We start from the raw sequence: 10,927 nt of genomic DNA, 5'->3' as shown, positions 1-10,927 counted from the left end.
TATCGAAAACTCATCCCTTCTGTATTGTTTTATACTTTTTCGGACTTAAGGGATTAGATGACGAAAAAGGAATTTTGGAGTTAACTTTATGTACCTTTTCAGACTCTCTAAAAATGAAAAGGGCCGAGTTTTCTTTGTCGTTAGACTCGTTAAAATCACTAAATAGCGACAAACTTGTCTTTAGACGAGAACGAGTTTCCCTATTGCTAGGCTCGTTAAAACATAGCGATAGGCTTGCCCGAAGGGCAGGTTATAGAACAAGCATATGTTATCCTCCTCAAGCTTGACAAAAATAAAGAGGTACTGGTCAGCAATGACTGGGGAAAAATTAGGAAAAATCAAGAAGTCTTTGATGGTAGCAGGTCGCTCTTGAACATGACACTTTTCCTCCGTACCACATCGGGTTGGGTTGTTTCATTCACCGGTCACATCACCATGGTCTTTTCCACACCATCCATATTTGGGGTAATGCTACCAATCCATCGCATCAGTGTCGCCATATGTTCAAGAGAAGTCGTTTAGAAAGAGTCAACCAGGTCCCATCCACTGCCATACATTATCCTTCATCCATTTCATGACCGCCACCCTGAATCATATGTCACAGATTGTTTTCACCTCCATTAAAATCATTAGCTCCGTTCCATGTCACTGATGTGGGATTCATTAAGGCCCTCCTTTGACAGATCGCTTCTTGTCAACATCAGCTCATTATCCAAGAAGTTGATCTAGGAACAACCCCTTCAGTACTTTGAAGCTTGCATGCCTCAATGGCAAGTTTCTCACTTCCGGCGACAGGTATACATCAACGACCTTCGACCAGAAGATTTTGCGTGGTGTTCGACGCCAAGTCCTTTATTCACACCACGTGAATTGTACTGCAGTACCTTGAGGGTCATTATCATTATCGGTGATTCCTCTCGCGCTTGTTAACGGTTTACATCATTGACCGGTAATCAAGCGATGTCTTTCCATGTTCGACTTCAGCGCAATTCTCACATGGATCGACTTGTACTTAGAGTGAAGATCGAACGAGATTGAAGACCCCGGATCTAGTTTCATCCATCCGGGCTGCGATATATATTCAGGAAATATAAAGACATTTGACATGTACATCATTGCAGCAGATGATCATCCTACTCAAAGGATGATAGTTTCGCCAGAATTATCAGTCTACCATCAGACGATCGTCTGTTCTATGTACCAAAATGTATTTATAAAGCTGAGCATGGGAATGCCCGCCTCAGCTAGATCATGAAAGCTGTATGAATCATAATGTATTGTATTGTATCTTATTACAGGTCTCCTCCCAGCAAATGGATGAACTTCGGACTCCCCTGGATAAAGCATTTCACCCGATAAACGGCCTCATACTTTAGGGGGCAACTGTTATAGACATTTTTGTGCCTTACATCACTGAGCATGAAATGTCAATAATTAAGGGATCCAAAGTCCCTAAACATGTTGTTCCTACCCCTAGAGGAAGAAGGCCAGCAAACCACAGCAATTCACAAAAGTTCTCCACCTGAAAACACTCAAAAACAGGCCATTTCTGGATCATGTCAACTGCTCCACTGAGCATCTGCGCTGAATGTCAACTGCTCCACTGTCTACCTGCGCTGAATGTCAACTGCAAAGAAGGCTACCTGCGCTGAGCGTAACTCGACAAGTGGCAGACTCATTTCTCAAGGTGTCAATGCCCAGGAAGCTTCCAAAATGACACTTGGATCAAGGAATTCGACTGGTGATGAGTAAGAGGTTCCAAATCTCCAAGTGGAAGCAAGAACCTCCAAGTGGACTCAAGAACTAAAGTGGGAGAGGACACTAGTCAGCTCCATGCCAGCCTCAAGCTGACTCATCCTTTCTCCAAAACTCCTATATATAGATCTCTCTCAGGAGGTCATGGGAGGCTGGAATATTGTAATTACAAAGAATTGCTATTGGATTGTGGTTAGATCATTGGGTGCTTATGCTTTGAAAGGGGCTGAAGAAGGAATTCCATTCTGCTGGGAAGGAGATGCTGGGTTGGAACCTTATGGGTTGTATCTCTTCCTGAACCTTGTTTATCAATCAATAAAGCTTCTTGGTTCTTTCCTATATGCTGGTGTTTATTGTATGATTTGCATTAGTGTATTTGATTTACTTCTAATCCTGAATCATTTATGAATATGTATATTTGCCTTTGTATTGTGTCCTTCTCTTGTTGCATGTAGCTGTTCTCTTGTCACAGGTAGCTGTTCTCTTGTGATCTCGTGGGAACAAAAGCAAGGAGACAAGTAGCTGTGGACACACAAAGAGGAGAGGATCTAGATCGAGGGACAACCGAAAGATAACGGTAAGTCTACCAATCTCCTCTCTTTCATATTTCATAAAGGAAGAAACCGAAGTAGCTGTGTTCGTTTGTTGCTAAGGTACTGTCACACCTTAGGTGGATAGGATCGTCCTGCATAGGCATTTTTCCCCACAACACTATGCATAATGGCTAATTAAAAGATAATCTATATATCACTTTAAGTTTAACATAGTGAAAATTTTGGATCATATATTCTTAGAATTGTTTGTAATCATTTTATAAATTTCTATCACATCATATGATAATGGAAGAAAAATGTTTGGTGATTTTTCCAAAGCATTTTATGTTAATTCTCTAATAAAATATTTTAGGGTTCACATTGGTCATGCATAGTTCAAACATGCGCCATGTATACATAACAAAATGCTAAGCAACACAATTCTATGCAAGACAACACCATACTAATAAATCTATGTGGATTGAGTGACATGGTTTCCTCTCCACTAAGTGTTTGTGGGTGTTCTCTAGTCCATTGGATTATGAATTAGTTTTTACATGTTTATGTATATGTTGTATCTAAAATTTATAAAAATACTTATTTGTACAAATTTTTTGTAACATGGTTGTATATAAAAGATTGTGTTGAACGTAGATTTGAATAAACTGAATTGGGTATATATGCAAACCTCATCAATGTGAATATTCATACATAATAGAGGGTGAAGAAGGTAAGTATGTAGATAGGAAATGAGGGCTTATTGTCACATTGTACCACTACCATACATCGATTTGCATTATCAATAAATATGATACAAATAGTAGGAAAGTGAATAAATTTGAGTCAAATGCAATAATTATGGAAGCTTCTAATAAAGGAAAGATACATCAAGAATCTTTTAAATTTGCAAGAAAAGTAAATAGACGTGTCTAATGCATAATAAAATAAAATAACCCAAAATCTATGCCTTATCATGAGTACAAAATAACACAGTAACTCTACAATTTATGTAGCTTGACCTTCCTTCACATTCAACATGGTCTTAAAAGATGACCACAACATAGTCTTAAATGATGACCACGACAAACACAAATCTTAAATGATGACTACGACAAACACAAATACCACTTTCAACACGAATCCACTTGCATCTCATTATCGTCTTCAAAGGAAGCCTTATGTTAACAACTTAAGAAGAAATTTATGACATAGACTTTGAAAAACTTCATCCTTGTATATCTTCCTTTCAACTCTAAAAGAAAGATGTGTACACAAAAAAGGTGTAATTTAAACTTAATATTTTCTGACTTGATTATAATATTAATGTGGAAGTATCTTTTATGATTTGATTGTAACATTAATGTGTAGAAGAATAAGATGTCTATCTCTAACAAATTGTAATATAAATTTTTCTAATTAATTCTTATATGGAGAAAACATCATATCCATGACCATTAAAAATGTGTTGATGAAAACAATCATAAAAAATTTCACAACAAATAGTATGACAAAAAATCAAATTCAACAAAAAATAAAGAAAATTTGCAAGGGAAATATGTAATAATTTACAACCTTTCAAGTAACAGGGTGAGCACATTAAGTAATAAAAATTAATTTAAACACATTAACATTAGAGTATCCTATAATAACTAAATAAATTTTATAAAATCATCGCCTAATTATAAGTTAAATAATTTGAAAATGAAAAAACATTAGATATTGAAATAGTCTACATCATTATACCTCCAATGAAGATAAAATTCTAGTTAATAAATTTCCTTGGGGATTCATATAGACTCGCTAACAAGATTAAATCCGTATTTTTTTTAGGAACACAAACATGAAACAAATATTTAGGATTCTCTCAAGAATAAGAGTATGTAAATTTCATATGACCTTGATAAATAATCATTAAACAACCTAGACATAGGTATGATCTAGGAATGAAATGGTTAATTAGTATAGATCTATGCATCAATGTTATGTATGATCAACATGATAAACATGAGACATGAGTAATCACAATGACACAAGTCCTATGTTTCCAAATGCATTCCCTAGAATTTCATCTCCTATCTAATATTTGACAACATGTCACACACTCTTCAGTATCAATGTATATGGATTATATCACTAATCACATGTGTACACTTACTCTATCTAAATTTTGTGTCCATTAGTATCATCAAAATGGTCTTACGGTTTGTAAGGTTAAAAAACCTAACAAGTCTCATGATTAACGTTGATGAGATATATGTCAAAACTTATAACAATCATTGGGTTTCATTCAAATCCTAAATTTTGTTATCTCTTTGTGAATGTGGAAATCATTGCATTAGTGAAGAGATTTCCACTTTTTGTTGTATAAAATGTAATTCCATATCATTATATGTAAGAATATTGATGAATTGTAACAAATGATGTTCTACACTACCTTTAAAATTCTATAGCTCATCAACATTTATTCCATTGGCCATGATTTATATGTTATGGTAGCTTAATATACAACGATATCCCATATTTATTTAATCTATACATGTCACATATTTTAGCTATAGAAATAGAAATGTAAAATTAACCCAATGCTTATTCTTATGTTGGTTGCATTTCTTTGGTTCTTTCTCCCTTTTTATCCCTTGTATCATGTTTATCTACTGTAACCCTTAATATAACTTACTTATTGATATACATAACTAATATAGATTGGATCACTATATTATTCATCATCTACTTGGATGTTTCCTTAGTTGAAAAAAATGAAGGAATTAGCTTGAAAGGTCATTTTAATGACATGTCCCATTTTCAGGAATTGGATTTTGAAACCCTCTATAGCAATTTTGAGCATCAATCTGAATTTTTCCAATCTCATAAATTTCCTCTTTACGATAGGACCTTGAGAAATTGATATACAATCAATTATATTTCTAATAGTGCATGCACATAATACTTTAGATATTGAGACCTAGGTCCATTGTATATTGTTTGTAGTTATGATAATTTGACATGGATATATACTATGTCTTTTTTTTTATGGGCATGATTGCCACTTTTTCTGCATACTTGATGGATGTGAAATTTACTTTATTTGGCAGCCATGATTTTCTATATCTAAGCATAGGTATGCACGCCTTAGGAAATGAGTTGTCTTCACTTGTTTTTTTTTTACATGTGTTGTTTTGGGTTTTTTTTGGTGAAATGTTCGTAGGCCCACTTAACAACATCCTCCTAAATATTTATAATGCATTTTGGCCATTAGATCCCCTTCTAACCTCATATGTACTAGAGAATCTATCATACAATATTTATGCACACTCATTATAAGATGCATGATTTATCTTTATAAAATCACCCCCTTCGATTTTTTGGACATTATTCCTCTAAAAAAATAGTTTACATATGAACGTTTTATTTAGGAATAACACACATATATGTGACCATTACTCACGAAAAGCACATATATACATTATTTTACTTCAAGAAACTAGTGTATGGCTTCAATTTGCATTAAGACAATTTAAGTGCTTAATAATGATGAATTTATGGGTAGGGTGTATGAATTATACACGAATTTTACCTCTTGCATCTTGTCTCCAACAAAATAGAATACCTTCAATGTGTATTTAATGGTGCCATAAGTGGAGGAAACAAGAGAGTATCTTTATGTTGGAAGATTACTTTCTTGTCAACATCTACAATCCCCTAAGATTTTAAGCATCATTCAATTTAAGAAACCCATGTTTCCTTTTATTTCTATTATTCGTCTAGCATTAGAAAGAGACTCCTTATCTTTCACTTTATTTTTCCTAAAGAGGATGATATCATAGAAGAGAACTTTAGTTTCCTAGCATAGAGGGATCTCAAGGATGGTTTGAGATAGTTCCTATAATAAAAGGATTAGATGTATGATGGCCTTTCATTATTGTTAATTCGATTAATAAAAAATTCATTTCAATATATCTCAATTCAATGACTTTCTAATATATATTATTATGATGAATTATTTTCTCTATTTGTATCATGATGAAAAATAAAGTTTGCTTTGAATATGATAAAATCATGTGTTCTTGTTTCATTTTAATTTTATGTTATCACAAAGGATATTGGAGTAAGGATATCTAGCTATTGGATCTACTTCAACCTTATTTTTTCCAAGTAAATGATCAAACCCTTAAAAACAAATAATAAACATCTATTCTTTGTTATCTCATTAAAGTGAATGTTTCTCCCCTTACTCTCTTATGGTTTCTAACCTTTACCATAGGAAGCAATTTCAGTGAACAGTCTTACATCCTCCCACACTAAACATGTTTTCATATCAACATATTCCAATCAACATATGTCTAAGTTCTTTGAGCTTCGTCTTTTCGAATTCTCAAAACTTGACATCATACTACCATAGCACATATTTCCCTTCCCATTTACTCTCTAATTCAAGTTTTTCCCCATTGGAAAAAGTGGTTATACTTCAAATTTTGCTAAAATAGGAGGCCCTATGTGTAATTATTCCTTCTAATTCTAACTTTGCATACTTGCAACCAACATGAGGGATTTACATGATGCAAATCCACTAGTATCACCTTCATTGCTATTACAAGAGTTTTGCTCATTGATGTGGATAATAATATGGTAAAATATCACGTGGTCTATATCTCCAATCAATAAGTGGAATTTCTAATCTTCTCAAGTAGCTTGAATGGTTATTTTTAGTTACATGAACTCCTTGCTACTCAAATGAAGTAAGATCAAGTTGTCAACTTGGAAACTTTCCTCTCTCCTACGATGATATACACAACACTTTTCACTTATATGACAATTTTCAATTGAATATTGGCCATCTCAAGCTATTTTTTCCATCATTTCATGAATCACAATGTTGATGTGTTGTTCCCACAATATATTTCCATAACTATGTATAGTGTCAATGGTTCCTGCCCATTTTCAAATCAAATGGATTGTATCCCATTACAAAACTCTTCTCCATGTTATAACTAAAATGGGACACATCCAAAAAATATGATCAACTTTTTTAGTTTTATGCACAAAATGCTTTAATCTTACAAAATACAATTGGTACATTATATTTTCCCATCAACCTGTGTATAAAAGTGGAAATTAATTGATAGGATGGTTCCATTAATATTAATCAAATATACCTAAAATCATCCCAAGAAACTTATGTAACTATCTAACATAATGCTTAATATAATACCCTAGTACTTCATAACGTTCTTAATGAAAAACTTTGCAACTTCCTCCATTGCATGCAATAATTTTTTTGGCAAAAATATAACATACATGGAAAATGGCCAACCAACACAATAATCCCATGATACCTTTTTTTGACCAAAGGGTTGTGTGATGAAGTTCATAGAAACACTTTCTTGATGTTTCTGTAACATTGGCAAAAGTTGTAGCAAACAAAATTATATCCTAGTTTATGTATTGTATTCCTGGCACACAAGACGACTCCAAACATATTTTTCCATGTATTTCCTCATATGCTCCCAATAGTAACCTCTTTTTAACAACATCATTTTCTTTCATTTTCTTGGGTGGCTAGAACTAGGTTAATCATGGGACTTCCTTAAGAGTTCCTTACACATTTTACATCACAAAGGAACATAGATATGACCAACAAAGTACAAAATCCCATTTCCCATTCAAAACTTATTTAGTTTTATTTCCTTTAAACGCTTCATGAAGTTCAAAACTATGGGATCCATGTGCAATTTATGTTTGACATTTCCTTGCAAGTATGTAAAATCTTACATTCGGCTACCCATAGCCACTGGAAACTTGTCCTCATACAAGGTTGCAATTTGTGTCTTCATATTTAATGTATATTCTATTATGTTCAACTTTCTTGGGTACTTGGTTAGTATCCAATGTTCATATTGACCTCAATTAAGAAATATTTCCACCTTGCCTTCTTAGGTGGCAACTTTAGCTGGGTGGAAAAGTAAATTGTTGCCACACTATATGCGTTCACAAAAAATAGTTTTCCTAGAAAACAATGCTTCCATGCTTGCTAGAAACATACAAATAAAATCACTTATTTCATTTGTTATCGGCCATTGGAGGACATTTCAATGAAGAAACTACTCCAATGGAACATTTTAAGTGCCCATCTACACTTGAAATGACTATTTAAATTATATGAATCTTAACATAGGTGTTGAAGCAATTATGTGCCTCAATTCACAAAGTTCTTCTTGACACTTCTCCATCCAATTCTAATGAGGGAAAAACCATTTACTATGTATTCAAATACTTTGTATTAACACCATGAGTCAAATCTCTCACTGATATTTTTCGGAGACAATATATTAGCATAGATCATCAAAAATGCATAATACATATGCACCATAATACCTCAATTCAATATTAATTGAAAGGTGATCAATCTTGGTAAATACTTGAACCATGTGATCTCTGGTAATTGAATCTCTATGATTCGATGTCAAAATTTAACATAAGATGGGTGTGATCATTTCCACGTAAGTCCTTGTCCACACAAGGTTCTTGGACCACACTAAAAGGTTTTTGATTCATTAATTAAAATGTAAAGCAATAAAAAAAATGCCATTCTTCTAGAATTCAGTTTAAATTTCCATCGCAAGGTTTCCAACACATTTTACACTTCTAATGCACTCACAAATTTGTATTAAAAACATTCACTTTAGCTCGATATCCAAGGGAAATTTTCTCATCCTATTATGGCCATGCTTCTATTCAATTCAACGCAAATCTGACCTCTAGGATATTATTTCAACTAGAACTCAACCCTCATAAGACAGAGAAACTCAGTTGGATCAAAATCACCCATTTCACAATTTCATGTTGTCGTCACACCTCCAATAATATACTAATAGTTGGGTGCCTTCTCCTAATCAATTTTACTCCTACGAAAACATCGAAAATAGCTTTGTTTTCTCGAGACCCTCTCGTGCACATAGAAAACAACTTCTTCAACCAAATAATTAATACATAATTAGACTTTGACTTAGAAAAAATCAAATGAAAAATACATGCATGTTCTTTCCTATACAATAATTCATAGTAATAGAGATACAACATATTCCATTACAGTAAATTCATGAATTCCCTTTCATTAAACTAAATTTGTGCATACATATGCTTAGAGGAATTCATTCTCTCTTGGAATTATTTACCATGCATTTGGCCATTATTTTTTCCCATCCTTACAATGTTTTAGATAAAATATACAAACAAAACTGTTTTTATTAGATCCAGAAATCACTCATGGTTTTCAAGCAAACTTTATTTTTCCTTATCGACAAAATATTTCCTATCTATAGATTTTATAAACCTATGACTCATACTTCCTATAATAGTAAAATAAACTAGATTATTTACAAGTAAGGAATTAAAATTCCTTTTCAATGTTGAAGCCCCTTTGTGAGATTTTTTTCAAAAATCTCAATGGTTCCGGGAAGCTTTAATTCTCCTACATGATAATCTTGAAGCAAAATAATTTCACTACCTCCTAGTCATGTGTCATTAATTCTCGAATCCTCCAAGATCCCAAACCTTTTTTTATAGATGTACATCATTTTCTTTGTGTTGTTGTCCTTATACTCTTGTAGTTTTCTTCAAACTTTTTCTTCCAATTCTTATGTTGAATTCTTTCATTAATTTTGCTGATGTACACTTGTGCAATCAACTCTATCAAGTTGTTGATTGTTTCCTTCTTCCTAAAATACCTCTTTTTATGTAAACTTTCCATTAGCATTCATAGTTCTTTGATTTCAATGTCAACTTATCCTTTTGCTGGAACACATTACTAGCACTACTTATTTCCATGTATATTTTGGAATTTAAAATTTTTATGGTTTCCATTCCCTTTTCAAATCTCCATAATCACATAGTTTTTCAAAGATATGTAAATTCCTTCTCTAGAACTACTTTATGAAAGATTGAATTTTATATTATACATGTCATTCACTACAACAAATAATTTTCTCATTAAATTCTTCTTGATCTTTCTATTTACCTTTTACATCCTAGTGAGTATCCTCTTGATTATCCTCTAAGAAAAAATCCTAATTTGTATATTCTTATGTAAAATAAAAATAAAAATAAAACATTTTCATGAGACAAACTTGCATCATCTTCTCTCATCTCATATTTTTCTCACTACAATTGTTGTCCTTTGTCTTCATCTCTAGGAAATAGAATAGATTCTATCTCCTTTATTAGGACTTCATGTTCATCATCTTTATTTGTACCTGAAAGCATATAATTAATCTAAATACTAAATTTCACCCTTGTTTCCTTAACTTAACAGGAAGTTATTCCTTGCTAAGCATTATTGAACATTTCTCCTCTCTAACTATAATCTTGGGTTCTCTTCAAAACCTTTCCAGTGATTTTATTTCATTAGATTTCATGATATTTTCCTTTGAATGCTATTCACTGTCCTCTGTTTGACAATCTCTGTGAAGCAATTTCCCCTTCTTCTCTTCACTCGCGATTTCTTGAAATTGTGCACCATCAACTATATTCACCCATTGCATATGATTTCCATTTTGTTTGTCCTTATGAAACAATGATGCTTCATCTTCCTCCATAACATAAATCTACTTTTGTTCTTCTCTCATGCTTTAAAAAAGCATACC

The sequence above is a fragment of the Pinus tabuliformis genome, chromosome 2_2, assembly GCF_031772625.1.
Source record: "Pinus tabuliformis cultivar Carrire ecotype Pingquan chromosome 2_2, CPIR1, whole genome shotgun sequence".
Classification (NCBI taxonomy): Eukaryota; Viridiplantae; Streptophyta; class Pinopsida; order Pinales; family Pinaceae; genus Pinus; species Pinus tabuliformis.
The sequence above is the reverse complement of the archived record's forward strand: the minus strand, read 5'-3'. Positions refer to the sequence as shown.